At 44.0% G+C, this 18,963-nt stretch overlaps 1 long non-coding RNA gene across 3 annotated transcripts in view; it reads left to right on the top strand.

Moving 5' to 3' along the window:
• The first annotated feature begins 256 nt into the window (after positions 1 to 256).
• LOC138737039 (uncharacterized) overlaps positions 257 to 18,963 on the top strand; it is a 72,610-nt gene continuing 53,903 nt past the window's right edge. For 2 of the 3 annotated variants that reach the window (XR_011340723.1, XR_011340722.1), the window contains exon 1: positions 257 to 409. This is a non-coding gene — a long non-coding RNA (uncharacterized lncRNA). Of the gene's footprint in view, positions 3,783 to 18,963 lie in introns of all 3 variants that reach the window. The other variant, XR_011340724.1, reaches the window with a different exon arrangement.

Below are 18,963 nucleotides of genomic sequence, written 5' to 3' on the forward strand. Positions count from 1 at the left end.
AAGATTGTAAAGGATTTGTTAAATATATCAAGACGTCATCCACAAACAAATTTATAATATATTCATCAGACTTCACCTTAATACCTTTAATAGCAGTATCCTGCCTAATCATCTGGCCAAAGGTTCAAATGACCAAAGGACAGCCCTGATCACTCCCCTTTATGAAGCGTGTTGACATTACTTCCCTTTATGAAGTACGCTGGCATCACTCCCCTTTATGAAGTGTGTTGACATCACTTCCCTTTATGAAGTACGCTGGCATCACTCCCCTTTATGGCGTGTTGATATCACTCCCCTTTATGAAGCGTGTTGACATCACTTTTCTTTATGAAGTGTGCTGGCATTACTCCCCTTTATGAGATGTGCGATTGTTCAAAATATAAAACAGTTGGTCATTGACTCTTCTCTGGTAAGTTTTGTTTCTTGAGCTCTGCAGTTAGTTCCACTAAATTGTTGACCCTGATGTGTGCTCAACGTCTTTTGAGCCCCAACAGTGAAGCATCGAGAGAAAGTATCTGGAATGGATGCCACTACTGCACTGCCCATGGTGGCTGTGAAACTGCCCACCTTCTGGCCTCACAGACCAGGAGGCTGAGACTCATTTCCACATTAGGAACGGAGCAAATGGAGCCACCAAATTCTGGCATGTAGTCGCCTCATTATATGAAAATTCTGCTGCCAAGTTAGATGATTTTATCAACAACCCGCCCAAGGAGGATCAATACAGTGCTTTTAAGGCACACCTCCTTGCAACTTTCGCTTACTCCACCTCAATGATTTGGGGGACAGAAGGCTGTCAGAACTGATAAATGAAATGGTTGCATTAGCACACAGCCATTTCAACTTTTTAATGTTGAAGGCAGCCTTCTTGGAACGGCTCCCTCATGGCATCGCTCTGCTGCTCTCTTCTGCTGACTTCTCCAAACCAAGGGAAGTGGCGAGGGAGGCAGACAGACTTCACAGGATACTGCAGCCTCCCATGACAAAGTTTCAACAGGTCACCTTGGACAGTCAAGTCAATGCAGCCAAAATCTACTGAGGAAGAACAATGAGTGGTGTTTCTACCACAGAAAGCAGGGCAGGAATGCACGCCACTGTGTGCCACTGTGCAGTTGCGTGGTTGACTCCCAGGGAAATTACAAAGCCAACCGCCACTGATGGTCTCGGCAGATAGCGACCAGACCGGCCTGTTATATGCCACTTATTAGTGCACAGGATGGAAACTGCTAGTTGACACCAGAGCTCAGCTCAGTATCTTCCCTCCATCCTCTTACGAGTGGGAGTCTTGAGTGCCTCAAGCGACTTGCATGCCACCAGTTGCACTATGATTAGCAGTTATCATACCAAGTTGATACAACTGGTATTAGGCGACACACCTTACCAAAATGGCCATAGGACAGCCCATTTTGGGAGTGGACTTCCTGAGAGCACATGACTTGTTGGTAGACATGAAAGAGTGCCATTTGGTCCATGCCACCACATTCCACATGTGCCCACTTTCTTTAGGTCATTGGCTAGCAAACACTCACCACCAATGATTTTGCAAACTTATTAGCCAAGTTTCCTGAACTACTCACGCTAGATTTCCATTTGGTGTCTCCTTGGCATGGAGTTCAGCACTACTTAACCACCACCAGCCCTTCCCTACATTCCAAGCAAGCAGACGTCCCCCTGACTGGCTACTATAAGCCAAAAGAAGAGTTCAAAACTATGGAGGAACTAGGAATCATCCGAAGGTCTGATAGTCCTTGTATCACCACTGCATGTGGTGCCCAAGAATCTGGCAGCCTAAGACCTTGTGGAGATTACCTCAATAGCACAACTATGCGAGATAGATATCCAATATCGCACATTCAAGATTGCGCAGCCAATTTCCATGGCAAACATTTTTTCTCGACTGAGTAAAGGGTTATCACCAAATCCCTGTCCACCCAGAGGACATCCCTAAAATCGCCATCATTACTCCATTTGGTCTATGTGAGTTTCTGAGGATCCCTTTCAGCCTTAAGAACGAGGCTCAGATGTTCCAACGTTTAATTGATACCATCATGAGAGATTTGCCTTTCCTTTTGGTCTACCTCGATGACATCTTAGTGGCCAACGAGTCAACACAAGAGCATAGACAACACCTGTGACAATTGTTCCAGGGGCTTTCGGATTTCGGCCTTTCTAACTACCTTGCGAAGTGTGCATTTGGCAAACACACAATTGATTTTTTCGGACACAAGATTTCGAATGCAAGCGCAACCCCATTTCCAGACAAAGTGTCAGCCATTTGGGACTTTCAAAAGCCCACCTCAATTAAAGGGCTATAAGAATTACTGGGAATGGTTAACTTTTATAACAGGTTAATTCCAACAGCTGCCAGGATCATGAAGCCCTAGTTCTACATCCTCACCGACAAACCTAAAAAACTGCGCTGGACTACAAAGCCACAGAAGCATTTGTCAAAGCAGAAGAGGTGCTTTCAAAGTTAACCATGTTGGCGCACCCCTATAGGCATGCCCCACTTGAGCTCACATCAGATGCATCAGACATCACCTTGGGGGCGGTCCTAGAACAGAAAATCAGCGGTCAATGGCAACCACCACCTACACCTGCCCGAATTAAAATACAGCGTTTTCGACCAGGAGTTGTTAGCACCTTATCTGGCCATCAAACATTTCAGATATTTTCTTGAGGGCAGGCATTTTACTTCATTTACTGACCATAAGCCTCTATTGTTTGCCCTTTCTAAGATTGTGGATCCCTGGTCAGTACATCAGTGGAGGCATCTAGCCTATATTTCTGAATTTACCTCTGATGTGCGACATTTGTCTAGTAAAGACAATGTTATGTCTGATGCCTTGTCCAGAACAGAGTCAATGCCATTGCAGGAGGGCTGGATCTTCGGACTCTCACAATAGCCCAACAAGAGGACCAGGAGGTACAAGCTTTCTGTACAGCTATTACAGACCTGCTCTTAAATTACATTCCATTGGGTCCTGGCCAGGTGAACATACTTTGTGATACTTCAACCAGCCACCCAAAACCAATCATCCCACTCTCTTGGCAGAGGAAACTTTTCAACCACTTTCACGGCCTGTCCCATCCATCTATTTGCACAACCATCAAGCTTATATCCTCAAAATATATCTGGCTTGGCTTAAAGGAAGCAGGTCACTCAACGGGCATGAATATGCCTCTCCTGCCAGGCAGCTATGGTCCAACAGCACACCCAAGCATCACTTCACCAATTTCCACCTACGACTCAAAGGTTTCAGCTTTGAGCCTGCTGCGCATGTTATGAGGTCAACAGCTGTCCGGAAGCTACACCAATGATAGACATCATGGCTGAAATGTGTGTTTGGACTTTTCTTTTGACCTGGGTTGCTCAATTTGGCATACCAGTCCATCTAACCTCTGACAGGGGAACTCAGTTCTGCAACCTTGTGGGCAAACCTGCTGAGACTTTGTGGTACACATTTACACCATACTACGACGTACTACCTAGATGCTAATGGGCTAGTAGAATGTTTCCACTGGCATCTGAAACAAGTCTTGCAGGCAAGACTTAACGGGCCTCAGTGGGCAGATGAGTTACCGTGGGTGCTGTTGGGTATTAGAATGGCACCTAAAGATGACGTGGAGACCTCTTCAGCAGAATTAGTTACAGCGCTCCACTCCTAGTACTGGCAGACATTACTCCTTCTCCAGCCAAAGGTAGATCCTCGGGTACAGAAGAATTACAAGAACTAAGAAACGATGGGTTCCTTGGCTCCAGTTCCAGCAACTCGTCATGGGTAACTGCCTACACACATTCTTGATGCTCTCAACTCATGTCTTTGTTCAATGCCTATCCCATGCTACACTCCTGCAACATCCTTATGAGGAGTCTTAAAAAGTGCTGCAGCACAATGGATATATGGTGCTATTGGACATTGGTGGTCAACCAGAACTTTTGACATGAGACAGACTGAAGCCTGCACACATGGACATTGCTGAACCTGTGCATGTCCCACCTCCCAAGCACCAAGGATGCCCTCCTAAAATACCCAAAGTTGTGACATTGCAATGATTCTGAGGGGGGGGGGAGAGGGTGGTGATAACGGCCGCATAGCTGGACAGGCAGAATCACCGCACTGAGCAGCTACCACAGAGGTGGGGGGGGTTACCTAAAATTCACGTTGTTAGATTTAAGGCAGTTCAGGAAGAATATGATGTGTGGCTGCTCAGGTTTACATGAAGCTTCGTGCTGACAATAGATGAGGTCAAGGACAGACAAATTATTGTGAGAATGGTGAAGGGAATTGAAATGCTTGGCTACAGGAAAATCAAGCCTTGACCCATGGTGAAGTAGTCGCCTAATCTACGTTTATTCTCATCAATACAGAAGAGACCACATTGAGTATAGAGAATGCAATAGATTAGGTTGGATGATGTGCATGTAAATTCTGCCTTGCCTGAATGTCTCTTTATAGCCCTGGATGGATGTGAGGGAAGAGATGTAGGGACAAGTTTTTCATTTTCTGAGATTACAGCATGAAGTGTCAGAAAAGAACAGAAAAGACCACGGAATTTCATCGAGACTGATTCTCATATAAAGTAGGAGAGAGTGAGGCAGGAAGATATGGCTGATGGAAGGGTGGGGCTGAATTTGGTTGAATTTTCTCAAAGGATCATGTCAGGTGCAGATGTTGGGGAGTGGAAAACAAGGACCAAAGAGACTTTGTCCTTGTTCTGCTGAGGGGAGGTGATGGGAAGCCAGAATTACAAGAAATAGAGGAGATACATGTACAGGCTTTTTCAATGACAGTATTGGGGAATCAACATTTATTAAAGTAAGATGATATTTCAGAAGTCCTGGAGTGGAAGATCTTTCCTAGGAAAAGAAGTGGAGGAAAGGGATAACGTGTTTACAAGAGACAAGATAGGAAGAAGCTATCTGTGAGTCTGTGCAGATGTCCATGGATAATGCCAGTGGATCTGTAGAGATGTTAAATGGCCTGGTAGAGAAGCCAACAATGTTCTTAAAACTAAAATCTTGCAACCAAAGGTCTGTGGCCAAGATGATGGCATCTGTGCACTGCAGCGGCAATTAGGGTTGCAGATTCCAGGGATCAGTGGACCAGCACAGGGCGCTAGAAATGAGGAGAACACCCTTCGTTGAGAAGAAAAAGCAGAGGAGATAACCCTACAGGACAGTGACCATGACAGCAGTAAAGCAAGGGGCTCAGTAGCTGAGGGACCCGTATAGTCTGCGGGCGACCTGTGGTCGGGGGACCCACATGGGCTGTGGGCTGCTAGAGACTGGCTCATGGGAACCAGGTATTAGAATTCAGTGATTCTGAAGGGACACTCTTTTGCTTCTCTTTCTCTTATACTCTAAGGGGCACCAGGCAACACTAATGGCAACTGTTTGTCTGCCGTAAGGTAGACAAAAGGTGATTTTGTGAAATCTTACATGTTCTGTACAATTACATGACAATAAAGGAATCTTGTATCTTGAATAATTGAGATGGAGACAGATAGGGCCAGAAAGTTGAGAGATGTCCAAGCAAATTTCAGGACTGGGTGGAAGTTACCAGTGAAGTTAATGAAGTTAATGAAATTGTCAAGTTCTGCATGGTTACAGGAGGGGGCACCAATGCGGTCATTGATGCTGTGGAAGAAGAGTTGCAGAGTGGTACCCGAGTAGTATTGGAACTGGGACCCCTACCTGTGTCCATGACAACACCCTGGATCTGCAAGAAATGGGAAGAGACAAAGGATAAGTTGTTAAGGGTGAGGAAAAGTTCCACCAAACGCAGAAAAGTGTTAGTAGATGGAAGCTGAATGGCTCAGCATTCAAGAAAGAAGTGGAGGGTCCTGAAGCCATCAAAGAAGTCAAGAGTGTGGGTGGTGTCCTGGATATAGGTGGGAAGAGACGAGATAAGAGGGAATAGAAGGTGTCAAGATACAAGGAGATGAGTTTGGTGGGGCAGGATGTGGCAGAAACAATGGGTTTGGCACAATGGTTCTGTTTGTGAATTTTGGGTTGGAAAGAGAATTAGGCAATGCAGGATTTAGGAACTATCAGGTTGCAGTTGGTGTTAGGGAGATAACCTGAAATGAAGGGGTCTGCGCTGATCTAGGAGATGAACTCTTGATGATGGTTACTGGATACCTGGTCCAGGGTGGATATGTGGACATGTCAGAGAGCTGATGTCTGGCAATGTAAAGGTCAGTACACAAGAGCATAATTACACTACCCTTGTCTGGGGTTCGAGAGTGAAGTTGGAATAGGTGCAAAGTGAGTGGAGAGCAGTTGTGTTTGGATTGTGGGGGAGGGGGGTGGGGTGGGGCTAAAGTTATAGAGAGTGAGTGGTGTGCAGAAGCCCAGGGATTTAATATATTTTTGGCAAATGGTGATTGGAAAGGTTAACATTGAAAATAATGGTGCTCCTCAAATAATCTTCCCTTCTTAAAATATATAATGACAATGGGTACATACGTACCAATGTAAAATGTACATATCCACCAAAATTCTTATTTACTGCAGTCAAAAAGTAAAAAAAAATCTAAAGGTATAGCAATGGTGTTCCTAATTGAATTAAAGGGTATAATAAATACAAACAAAATAATAGATATTCACAGTTATCCTTGACCAAATAAGAAACTTTGCAATAGTGCAGACAATTCTTTTACAGTGTCAGAGCATTCTCTGACTCGGGTAACAAGAGCATGTTGGAAAGAAACTGTACATGAACCAGGATTTGCTGATTTCAGGCATCACAAGCTTTGATACAAAGGTAACAGTGAGAAGAGGTTGCAACCAGGGTGATGGGAGTCCTTTACGATATTGGCTGCCTTCTTGAGGAAACACCTGACATAGATGCCTTGAGTGGATGAGAGGTTGGAGCCTGTGATGGTTATGTTTATTCCATTCTGGAGCATTCTATGTTCCTGGGCACTCAAATTCCCAAATCTGGCTGTGATGCAATCAGTCAGTATATTTCCCTCTCTTAGCTTGAAACCACTCCCTATTTTCAAACTTTTGGAAAAAGTCTTTGAATTTGTTGCCTTCAAATTCCGCATCCACATTTAATGAAAGTCACCTACCTGAAGTGTTGAATCTGTTTTGCTCTTTGCAAATGTTACCTGACTTGCTGTTCCCAACATCTTCTGTTTCTATTTTTGTCTCCTTTTCTTTTCCTTCAGATGAAGTGGTCATGTTGCTGCTCCTATGAACCAACAAATAAAGGTCTCTTCTGGAGACACACAAGAGACTGCTTACACTGGAATCTGAAGCTAAACACAATCCATAGGAAGGACTCTCAGGTCGAGCAGCATCAGTGGGAGTAAAAGAATGGTTGAATGGTCATCATTTACCACCAGAAGGATTCCAGTCCAAAACGTCAACCATTCTTTTTCTCTCATGGATACTATTTAACCCGCTGAGATCTTCCTCCAGATTGTGTGAAGAACCTTTCTGATGTTGTGTTAACTTCCTAACTTTTCTCGAGAAATATACAAATATGCTGGAGACACACAACAAGTCAAAGGGCTCACACCCCAAAAGTTGATTGCCTTTAACTTCCTTTGGACACTGTTGAGTTTCTCCACCCCATTTGAGTACTGCCCTTGACCTTGACATCTGCAGACTTTCTTGTTTACCAGCCTTTCTTTAATTTCTCATTCACCTTCCCTCATGTGCTCTCCAAACTAGTGTCCATTAATTTCATTTGAACCAGTTGCTCCCCCACCCAAGACTTCCCTGAAATAGCAAAGGTAGTTCTGGGCTTCTGCATTAAAAAGTGATCTCATCCACTTAAATGACCATAATTGGTTTGAGAGTGCCAGATATTTAATGGAGTTCCTTTTCAAGTTGTGCAGAGATAAAGAATGCAAAAGATAAAGGTGTACCGTGAATCTTCCATATTTAGATTTTCAAAAAGGTGTCATATCAAGGGGCTGCATGCTTAGTATAGGGTTTTAGCATGATGATGTCACTGTGCCAGGAATCAGGGTTTGAATCCAGTGCTGTCTGTTAAGGAGCTTGTGTGTTCTGTCTTTATTTGTGTGGGTTTCCTCAGGGCACTCTGGTTTCCACCCATCCTTCAAAACATCTGGGGGTTAGAGGTTAATGGGGGAATGCGAGCAGCATGGGCTGGAAGGGTCTTTTACCATGCTGTATGTCTAAATTTTAAAAAATATTTATTTTTTTAAAAATCAAGGATGATTGGAAAAAACAAAAGCAAAGGTGCAGGAAACAACATTGTAACCATATAACCCTACAATAGTCTATGGCATGGAAACAAGCCATCTTGCCCCTTCAAGTCCACGCTGGTTCACTCAAACAACACCGCAAGATCCCCCCACCTATTCTCCGCCCATAACCCTCCAACCCCCTCATATCCGTGTATATATCCAGCCTCCTCTTAAATGAAAGAAAATGACTCTACCTCAACTATTTCTTCTGGAAGATTATTCCATTCAGCCACCACTCTGAGTGAAACATAGAAACGTAGAAGATATGAACAGGAGTAGGTCATTCGGCCCTTCGAGCCTGCTCCGCCATTCATTGAGATCATGGCTGATCTTAAAGTTCAGTACCCCGTCCCCGCCTTCTCTCCGTAACCCCTAATTCCCTTATACTGAAGAAATATATCTAATTCCCTCTTAAATATATTCAATGAACCTGCCTCTACTGCCCTCTGTGGCAATGAATTCCACAGATTCACCACCCTCTGGGTAAAGAAATTCCTCCTCATCTTGGTTCTAAATGGTTTGCCTATTATCCTCGAACCATGGCCTCAGTTCTGGACTCCCCCACCATTGGAAACATCCCTTCTGCATGAATTCTGCCAGAATTTTATATGTCGCTATGAGATCCCCTCTCAATCTTCTAAACTCCAGTGAGTACAATCCCAATTTGTGCAATCTTTCCTCATAAGTCATTCCTGCCATTCCAGGTATCAGCCTGGTGAATCGCCTTTGCACTCCCTCCATTGCAAGAACATCCTTCCTTAGATAAGGTGACCAAAACTGCACACAATACTCCAGGTGTGGTCTCACCAAGGCCCTGTACAGCTGCAGTAAGGTATCTTTGTTCCTATACTCAAACCCTCTTGATATGAAGGCCAACATACCATTCGTCTTTTTAACCGCCTGCTGTACCTGCATGCTCGCCTTCAGAGACTGATGTACAAGTACCCCTAGGTCTCTCTGCACTTCCCCATCTCCTAATCTATTGCCATTCAAATATTAATCTGCCCTCCGGTTTGTATTACCAAAGTGGATAACCTCACATTTATCCACATTGTAGTGCATTTGTCATGTATCTGCCCAGTCCCCCAATTTATCCAAATCACACTGGAGCTTCCTGACCCCCTCTTCAGTTCACACAACCCCTCCTAGCTTTGTTTTGTCTGCAAATTTGGAGATATTACATCTAATCCCCTCATCTAGATCATTAATGTAAATTGTGAACAGCTGGGGTCCCAGTACAGATCCCTGTGGCACCCCACTGGTCACAGCCTGCCACTCAGAAAATGATCCGTTTATCCTAACTCTCTGTCTTCTATCTGCCAGCCAGTTCTCAATCCACATCAATACCTTTCCCCCAATCCCATGAGCCTTGATTTTGCATGCCAGTCATTTATGTGGGACCTTATTGAAGGCCTTTTGGAAATCCAGGTACACCACATCCACTGGCTCTCCCCCATCTATTTTACCTGTCACCATCTCAAAGAATTCCAATAGATTTGTCAAGCATGATTTACCTTTTGTAAATCCATGTTGTCTCTGTCCGATCCCTTCTCTGCTATTGCATATGCTCTGCTATTACATTCTTAATAATGGATTCCATCATTTTACCCACTACTGATGTAAGGCTCACTGGCCTATAATTCCCTGCTTTTTCACTACCCCCTTTTTTAAATAGTGGGGTAACATTAGCTACCCTCCAATCCATGGGTACTGATCTTGAGTCTATCGAGTTCTGGAAAATAATTCCAGAAGCATCCTCTAATGTTTCACCTAAAATTTTGTCCCCTTACCCTCAACATGTCCTCTTGTTTCAACCTCCGCTGTTGTCAGGGGGAAGAGTCTACTTGCATCTAGTCTATCTAATCCCTTCATAATTTTAATCACTTCTATCAAATCCCCTCTCAAGTGTCTACGTTCCAATGAATAAATTCCTAAACTCTTCAATCTTTCTCTGTAGTCTAGGTATTTTAAGCCAGGCAACATCCTTGTAAATCTTCTCTGCACCCTCTCCACCTTACTTTGGAGACCAAAACTGAACACAATACTCCAAACCTGGCCTCCCCAATGCCTTAAACAGTCGCAGCATCACTTCCCAGCTCCTATACTCTATGCTATGGTTTATGAAAGCTAACATACCAAATGCCTTCTTAACCTCCCTGTCAACATGGGAATCATCCTTCAAGGAAAGCGGCATCATAACTCCAAGGTCTCTTTGTTCTTGTCCATTCCCCAATGTCCTCCCCTTCACTACATATGTCCTATTTTGATTTTTTTTTTCCGAAATGAAGCACCTCACACTTATCTACATTAAATTTCATCTGCCCTCTTTCAGCCCAATTTTCCAGACAAACAAAATCCCTCTGTAATCCCTGAAAACCTTCCTTGCTATCCTCCACTCCCCCAATTTTCATATTATCTGCATATTTACTTACCCAGTTAACCACCCCATCAACCAAATTATTAATATAAATTATGTACAACAGGGGACCTAGTACCGGCTTCCATCCTGACAGTCAGTTGTCCACCATGACCTTCTCCTGTCTCTCCTACAGCCACCTCTGAACCCATCTTACTACTTCTCTATTAATCCCTAGTGAATGAACTACATCAATTGCCCTACTTTCATCCATCTTTCTTGTCACTTCTTTGAAAAACTCAACAAGGTTTATCAAACATGACTTCCTCTTCACATGCTGGGTGCTCCTGATCAATCCCTCACTATCCAGATATTTATAAACACCATCTCTAAGAATACCCTCCATAACCTTCCTACCACCAAAGTCTAGCTTACAGGCCTATAATTACTTGGCAAACACATACCTTTTTTAAACAATGGAACTACATTAGCAACCCTCCAATCCCATAGCACCACACCCTCCTCCATTGATCATTGAAAAATCACTGACAGTGCCTCCACTATTTGCTCCCTGACTTCCCTTAACATCCTGGGGAAAATCCCATCAGGACCAGGAGACTTATTCACTTTTACTGACCCTAGAAGCTCCAAAACCCTCTCTTTACTAATCCCTATCTTTTCCATAACTAAGCCATTTTCTTCATTTATCTCACATAGTTCAATGTCATTTTCCTTTGTAAACACAGATTAGAAAAAATTGTTTAATATCTCTCCCATCTGATACGGTCCCTCTCACAGTTCACCGCTTTCATTTTCCAACAGTCCTATACTTAACCCACCATTTACTATTCACATATCTGTAAAGACCCTTTGGATTCACTTTAACCTTATCAGCTATTGACACCTCATACCTTTTTGCCTTTCTAATTTCCTTCTTTTTTTTCTGCAATCTATGTAATAATCATATATCTTATCCATTTTTTGCTTCTTAAATTTAGTATATGCCCCCCTCTTTTCCCGAACCAACTTGCTAATATTTCCAGAAAACCACGGTTCCCTCGAACTTTTGGCCTTGCCTTCGATCTGACTGGCACGTAAAGATCCTGTACTCTCAATGTCTCTTCTTTAAATACCCTCCAAATCTCCTCTACATCCTTTCCAGAAAAAAGATCAGCCCATAAAATTTTCTGCAAATCCTTTCACACTTCTTCAAACCTGGCCTTGCCCCACTCAAAGACCTTCAACCTCGGACCTGACCTATCCCTTTACATATTTAAATTGAAGCTAATGGACCCATGATCACTGGATCCAAAGTTCTCACCAACACACACTTCCATCACCTGCCCTATTCCATTCCTTAACAATAGATCTAACACTGCCTCCCCTCTAGTAGACACCTCAACATACTGCTGTAAAAAGCAATCCTGAACACACTATACAAATTCTAAGATATCCTGCCCTCTCACTAATTGTGTTTCCCAATCAATATTAGGAGAATTGAAATCCCCAACTATCACAACCCTATTTCTACTACACATTTCAGCTATTTCCCTTCACATTTGCTCTTCCAGTTCCCTATCCTCATTTGGCAGCCTAGAATATACCCCTATATTTGTAGCCTCATCTTTCTTATTTTTTTTAGTTCAACCCACAGAGCCTCCCGCGATGAGTCCTGTCTATCTTGCCTCAGTACCACTGTAATATCGTTCTTGACAAGCAACGTCACACCTCCCCCTCGTACCTCGCCAATTCTGTCACGTCTAAAGCAGCAAAATCCCTGAATATTTAACTCCCAGTTACAACCTTCCTTCAACCATGTCTCACTAATTGCTATCACACAACGCCACATGTCAATCCACACCATTAGTTCATCCACTTTATTTACCACACTCCTTGCATTTAAATAAATGCATCTCAGAGATCTTCCACATTTAATTTTCAGCCTCTCACTTCTCTACAATTGTTACTATGTCCACTATTTATTACCTTCTGTTCCACCTCCAGATTGTGTGAAAAAGCCTTTTATCTTTGCCTAAAGTCTCTGTCCTTGTTCTTCTCCCTGACATGAACCCTTGTCCTCAACCTTACTAGTTTCTCTTCTCTTTGGCTTGGCTTCACGGACGAAGATTTATGGAGGGGTAATGTCCACGTCTGCTGCAGGCTCGTTGGTGACTGACAAGTCCGATGCAGGACAGGCAGGCACGGTTGCAACGGTTGCAAGGGAAAATTGGTTGGTTGGGGTTGGGTGTTGGGTTTTCCTCCATTGTCTTTTGTCAGTGAGGTGGGCTCTGCGGTCTTCTTCAAAGGAGGTTGCTGCCCGCCGAACTGTGAGGCGCCAAGATACTTGGTTGGAGGCGAGATCAGCCCACTGGCAGTGGTCAATGTGGCAGGCACCAAGAGATTTCTTTAGGCAGTCCTTGTACCTCTTCTTTGGTGCACCTCTGTCTCGGTGGCCAGTGGAGAGCTCACCATAGAACACGATCTTGGGAAGGCGATGGACTTCCATTCTGGAGACGTGACCCATCCAGCGCAGTTGGGTCTTCAGCAGCGTGGATTCGATGCTTATGGACTCTGCCAGCTCGAGTATTTCGATGTTGGTGTTGAAGTCATTCCAATAAATGTTGAGGATGGAGCGGAGACAGCGCTGATGGAAGCATTCTAGGAGCTGTAGGTGATGCCGGTAGAGGACCCATGATTCGGAGCCAAACAGGAGCGTGGGTATGACAACGGCTCTGTACACGCTGATCTTTGTGTGTTTCTTCAGGTGGTTGTTTTTCCAGACTCTTTTGTGTAATCTTCCAAAGGCGCTATTTGCCTTGGCGAGTCTGTTGTCTATCTCTTTGTCGATCCTTGCATCAGATGAAATGGTGCAGCCGAGGTAGGTAAACTGGTTGACCGTTTTGAGTTCTGTGTGCCTGATGGAGATGGGGGGGGGGGGGGTGGGGGCTGGTGGTCATAGTGGGGAGCTGGCTGATGGAGGACCTCAGTTTTCTTCAGGCTGACTTCCAGGCCAAATATTTTGGCAGTTTCCGTAAAACAGGACGTCATGCGCTGGAGAGCTGGCTCTGAATGGGCAACTAAAGCGGCATCGTCTGCAAAGAGTAGTTCACGGACAAATTGCTCTTGTGTCTTGGTGTGAGCTTGCAGGCGCCTCAGATTGAAGAGACTGCCATCCATGCGGTACCAGATGTAAACAGCGTCTTCATTGTTGAGGTCTTTCATGGCTTGTTTCAGCATCATGCTGAAGAAGATAGTAAGGAGGGTTGGTGCGAGGACGCAGCCTTGCTTCACGCTGTTGTCAATGGAGAAGGGTTCAGAGAGCTCATTTCTGTATCTGACCCGACCTTGTTGGTTTTTGTGCAGTTGTATAACCATGTTGAGGAACTTGGGGGGGTGCATCCGAGTCGCTCTAGTATTTGCCAAAGCCCTTTCCTGCTCACGGTGTCAAAGGCTTTGGTGAAGTCAACAAAGGTGATGTAGAGTCCTTTGTTTTGTTCTCTGCACTTTTCTTGGAGCTGTCTGAGGGCAAAGACCATGTCAGTAGTTCCTCTGTTTGCGCAAAAGCCACACTGTGATTCTGGGAGGACATTTTCGGCGACACTAGGTATTAGTCTATTAAGGAGAATCCTAGCAAAGATTTTGCCTGCAATGGAGAGCAGCGTGATTCCCCTGTAGTTTGAGCAGTCTGATTTCTCACCTTTGTTTTTGTACATGGTGATGATGATGGCATCACGAAGGTCCTGAGGCAGCTTTCCTTGGTCCCAGCAGAACAGGAAAATCTCATGCAGTTTGGTATGCAGAGCTTTGCTGCCAGCCTTCCCGACCTCTGGGGGGATTCCATCCATACCTGCTGCATTGCCACTTTTCAGTTGTTCAATTGCCTTATATGTCTCTTCCCAGGTAAGGACCTCATCCAGCTCTAGACTCAAGGGTTTTTGAGGGAGCTGGAGCAGGGCAGATTCTTGGACTGAGCGGTTGGCACTGAAAAGGGATTGGAAGTGTTCTGACCATCGATTGAGGATGGAGATCTTGTCGCTGAGGAAGACCGCCATCTGAGCTGCGCAGAGGGGTTTGGACTTGGGGTGAGGAGCCGTACACAGCCTTTAGTGTCTCATAAAAACCCCTGAAGTCGCCAATGTTGGGGCTAAGCTGGGTTCATTTGGCGAGGCTAGTCCACCACTCATTTTGGATCTCCCGGAGTTTGCGCTGAAGGTGGCTGCATGAGAGACAGAAGGCTCGTTTTTTCTCTGGCCAGGAAGGCTTTGCAAGGTGATCCTGGTGGGAAGATCGCATCTTTGCCAGCAGCTCCTGGATTTCCTGGTTGATTTCGTCAAACTAGTCCTTGTTTTTCCTCGAGGAGAAGCCCAGTACCTCTTCAGTGGATTGCAGTATGGCCATTTTCAGCTGATCCCAGAGGGTTTCAGGAGACTTGTCCGTGAGGCAGTTTGCATTCTCGAGCTTTGCTTGGAGGTTTTCCTGGAAGTTTCCTCTCACTACGTCTTACTGCAAGTTTCCAACGTTGAACCTCTTTCTGGGGGCTCCACTGTTCTTGAACTTTGGCTTGAAGTGCAGGTTGAGTTTGCAGCGAACAAGCCGGTGGTCAGTGTGGCATTCTGCTCTGGGCATGACCCTGGTGTTGAGCACATCTCGTTTGTCTCTTCCTCGCACCAGAACGTAGTCCAGGAGGTGCCAGTGTTTGGGTCTGGAATGCATCCAGGTAGTCTTCAGGCTGTCTCTCTGCTGGAAAAGGGTATTAGTAATGACAAGCCACTGTTCTGTTCCAACAGGAGGCGCCCGTTGTCATTGCACTTGCCGACACCATGCTTGCCTTAGTAAACACCCCTGCCAGGAGACTGGTACCTCTGTGATTTAAGTGTAACCCATCCTTACAGTATAGGTCCCATCTCCCCCAGAAAAGGTCCCAGTGGTCCAAGAACTTAAAACCCTGTCTCTTACTCCACCCCTTCAGCCACACATTCAATCTCACCTGACTTTATTCTTGCCCTCACTATCACATGGCACATTAAATTATCCAGAGATTACACCCTTAGTTGTCTTTCTTCTGAAGACCACTTATTCCTTCCTACCAATGTCATTGGTACCGATGTGAACGACGACCTCAGGCTCTTTCCCTTACCCCTTTAGGGTGTTCTGGACTCATGTAGCCATATCCCAGACCCTGGCACCAGGGAGACAAACCACCATCCGGTTTTCTTTATCTCATCCACAAAAACCTCTGTCCGTCCACCTCACCAGTGAGTCCCCTATAATTATCACCCTATTCTCCCTATTACTTTATTTCTGGGCTACAGAGGCTGACCCTACACCTCTGCCTGCCTTAGCCTGACTATCCCTTTCCTCAGTACTCATTGAGAAGTACCTATTTCTGAGGATTTCAGGCTCAGATGCTCTCTCTGGAGCCCATCCTTTCTCTTTCATCCTCCTGCCCCTCCTCCCGTGGGACAGGTGTGACCACCTGACTATAAATCCTATCTATGACGGACTCACTCTCCCTGACCAAAGTGAGGTCATCGAGCTGCAGCTCAAGGTCCCTGACTCAGTCCCTTAGACACTGCAGTTCAGCACATTTAGTGCACACGTGGACATCCGGGAGGTTAGAAGACTGCATGACTTCCCGCATGTGACAAAGGGAACAGAAAACTGCCCTCACACTCCTCCTCCTTCCTTCTCCTTGTACCTTACCAGAGTAAATATAAAAAGATATATATTAAATTAAATGTGACCATCTTACCTCAATTTAGATATGCTCGTCCTCAGCCTCTGCTCGTTGAAGCTTCATGAACCAAAGCCTCGAAGCTCCACTCCTTCACTGGGCCACTCACTCACTGGGCTGCTCCTCGCTGGCCGCTCCCTAATACCTACCCTCCTTTTATTGGCCCTTGACCAATTATCCCCTTGACCTCTCCAAGCTCCTCCTCCTCTCAACAGTCGCCCGAGCTTCGATTCAGCGCCTCCTCCGACTGCTCACCCAAAAGAGTAGGTACAACGCCCGGTAAGCCCTAGATTTTAACTGGTTACCTGACCCTCGACCTCTCCAAGCTCTTCCTCCTCTCAACAGTCGCCCGAGCTCCGATTCACCACCTCCTCCGACTCCTCGCCCGAAAACAGAAGGTTGCCTGAATTACAAGAAATAATATATGTCAGTGTATGATTGGATCGAGGCTGGGACTTTAACGTTTTATAGAGCAGGAAGATGACTTGGATGAAGGGTCTGAAAGTATTGTTAAATTTGCTGCTAACACAAAGGTAAATAGGAAAATAAGTTGGCATGAGACTTGAGGAGGGTTCATAGTGATGTAGATGGGTTAAGTGAATGGGCAGTGATCTGACAAATGGAGTAAAACATTGAGAACTATGAAATTGTCGACCATAATGAGAAGAATAAAGAAGTAGTATAATATTGATCAGGAAATTGAACATTATTGAGGAGTTCTGCTTCATTTAAGTTGGACACTGGAGTATCTGGAGTATTCCTTAAAGGGAAATTGAAGAGCCATTAAGTATTTTTAAAGCAGATGTCGACTCATGCTTGATTTAGACTGTGGCAGGGAGGGGTAATATTTCATGGAAGGAGTTAATAAGGGGAGGAGTTAATGTTACCATTAAATCATCCATAATCTTATTAAATAGCAGAGCAGAATGAAGTGGCCTGGTCCTGCTCTTCAACCTTGTGCTTATTTGCTTGAATGTATGCTCTCTGCTCGAAAGCACCATGGTGCAGGATTGGCGTACCGTGACTAAATAAAATTTGTTGGTTTGAAATTTAAAATGAGTTCAATCGAAGTAGAAAGGACAGAAATGAATTTTGATGAGATGATATTTACAGTCACATTGTGGGTTTGCATTATATCACTTTAATGAAAATTGAAAATCTCCATCGGTTCCACATATACTGTAATCGTAATAATTCATGAGTATGCTCTAAAGGTTTCCAGGAAAGCACATCACCTTGAGACTGCAAGATCTGAATTCACTGTGTACGTCATTGCCACACATCAATGGTTGGCTTCTTAAAAACAAAATAGTTGTTTGTGAGGTGAAAGGAGCAATTCTGCTGAAGTGTATTGAACAAGCAGCTCTGTCTGCTTGCAATCCAGTTAAAAATGCATTTTAATGACCTGTTATGTTTTTATCAGATTAATGTATCATGATAAGAATATCTACAGTTACCTCCTTGTAGATAGTACAGATTCTATCACCAATGTGTATATGTACAGATTGTCGTGTAGGATGACGGTGATTGGCTGAGAGCATAGCCACGCCCACTGGCAGGTCTTAAAGGGTTGCTCCTAGCCAGACCAGGTCATTCTGGACCTACATGTGATACGCTCCAGTCTTCTAGTTAATAACAGTCTTGGTTTGAATCAACAAGCCTTTGATTCTTTTGACGCGCTCTACACTCCTTTCCTCAATGAATGTTGTTGAAATCTTTCCACAGTATAAATCAACAAATTGCTCTGGGACCTATTGTATCTCCAAATCTCTGTATTTGCATAAAACCAAGTATAGTGCAGAATTTTGGAAAGACAAATGCAGTTTAAATGAACACCTTTGCTCTTAAGCATAGAGCTGTCTGTAAATCTTTTCTTTCGACTTAGACTTGCTTGTAATAGTCTTTTCGCATTTGTTTTTCTCATGCTAGTTTCCATGAATGCTGCATTGAAAAAGGTGATGGTGTGCTCAGAATTCAAAGCAGATGCAAACTCAGACAGTCCAAAAAATCCCAAAGAAAGGCCCATGTGTTTTAGAAAAGTAAAAGATGTCTGACCAGGAATTTAAATGATCCTTGTATCAAGATTTTGAATATTTTAGAAGACAAACCATTTGATAAGTAGTTTAAAAAAATTGGCAGAAACTAAATGTCAAAAATGTTAAATTAATTTTGTTTTAAACTTAAGACTTAATCTTGATAAATTGTGATCATGGAACAACTGTTATTTTGCTGAATTAAATGACTGAGATAACATTTTGAAACATGGATTGTGAACTCAGTACAACTGGATTTAAACTGTTGAATTGAAAAGCTTAGCTTGGTCAAGCAATGTATTTATTTGGGATTGACCATAACTGAGTTAGAGTGCAATTTAAAAAAAAAATCACATTTAAAGAGTAAATTGAAAGCTAAAATCAGTATATTGTAAATAATGACCACTTTCAAATTAATGTCAAGATTGCTTCTATCTGAATGGTTTTGATGAAATCTGAAGTCACAACACAGCTTGGGGCTATTTTACATTTGCATGCTAAGGTTCAATTACATCCTTGAGCCCTAATAATCCTTATTTTCTTTTTCTGACTATTGTACACACACTATTTGTTTCCTTGTCACACAAAATGAAATAGAATAAAAAATCGCT

The sequence above is a fragment of the Narcine bancroftii genome, chromosome 6 (assembly GCF_036971445.1).
Source record: "Narcine bancroftii isolate sNarBan1 chromosome 6, sNarBan1.hap1, whole genome shotgun sequence".
In the NCBI taxonomy this organism is placed as follows: Eukaryota; Metazoa; Chordata; class Chondrichthyes; order Torpediniformes; family Narcinidae; genus Narcine; species Narcine bancroftii.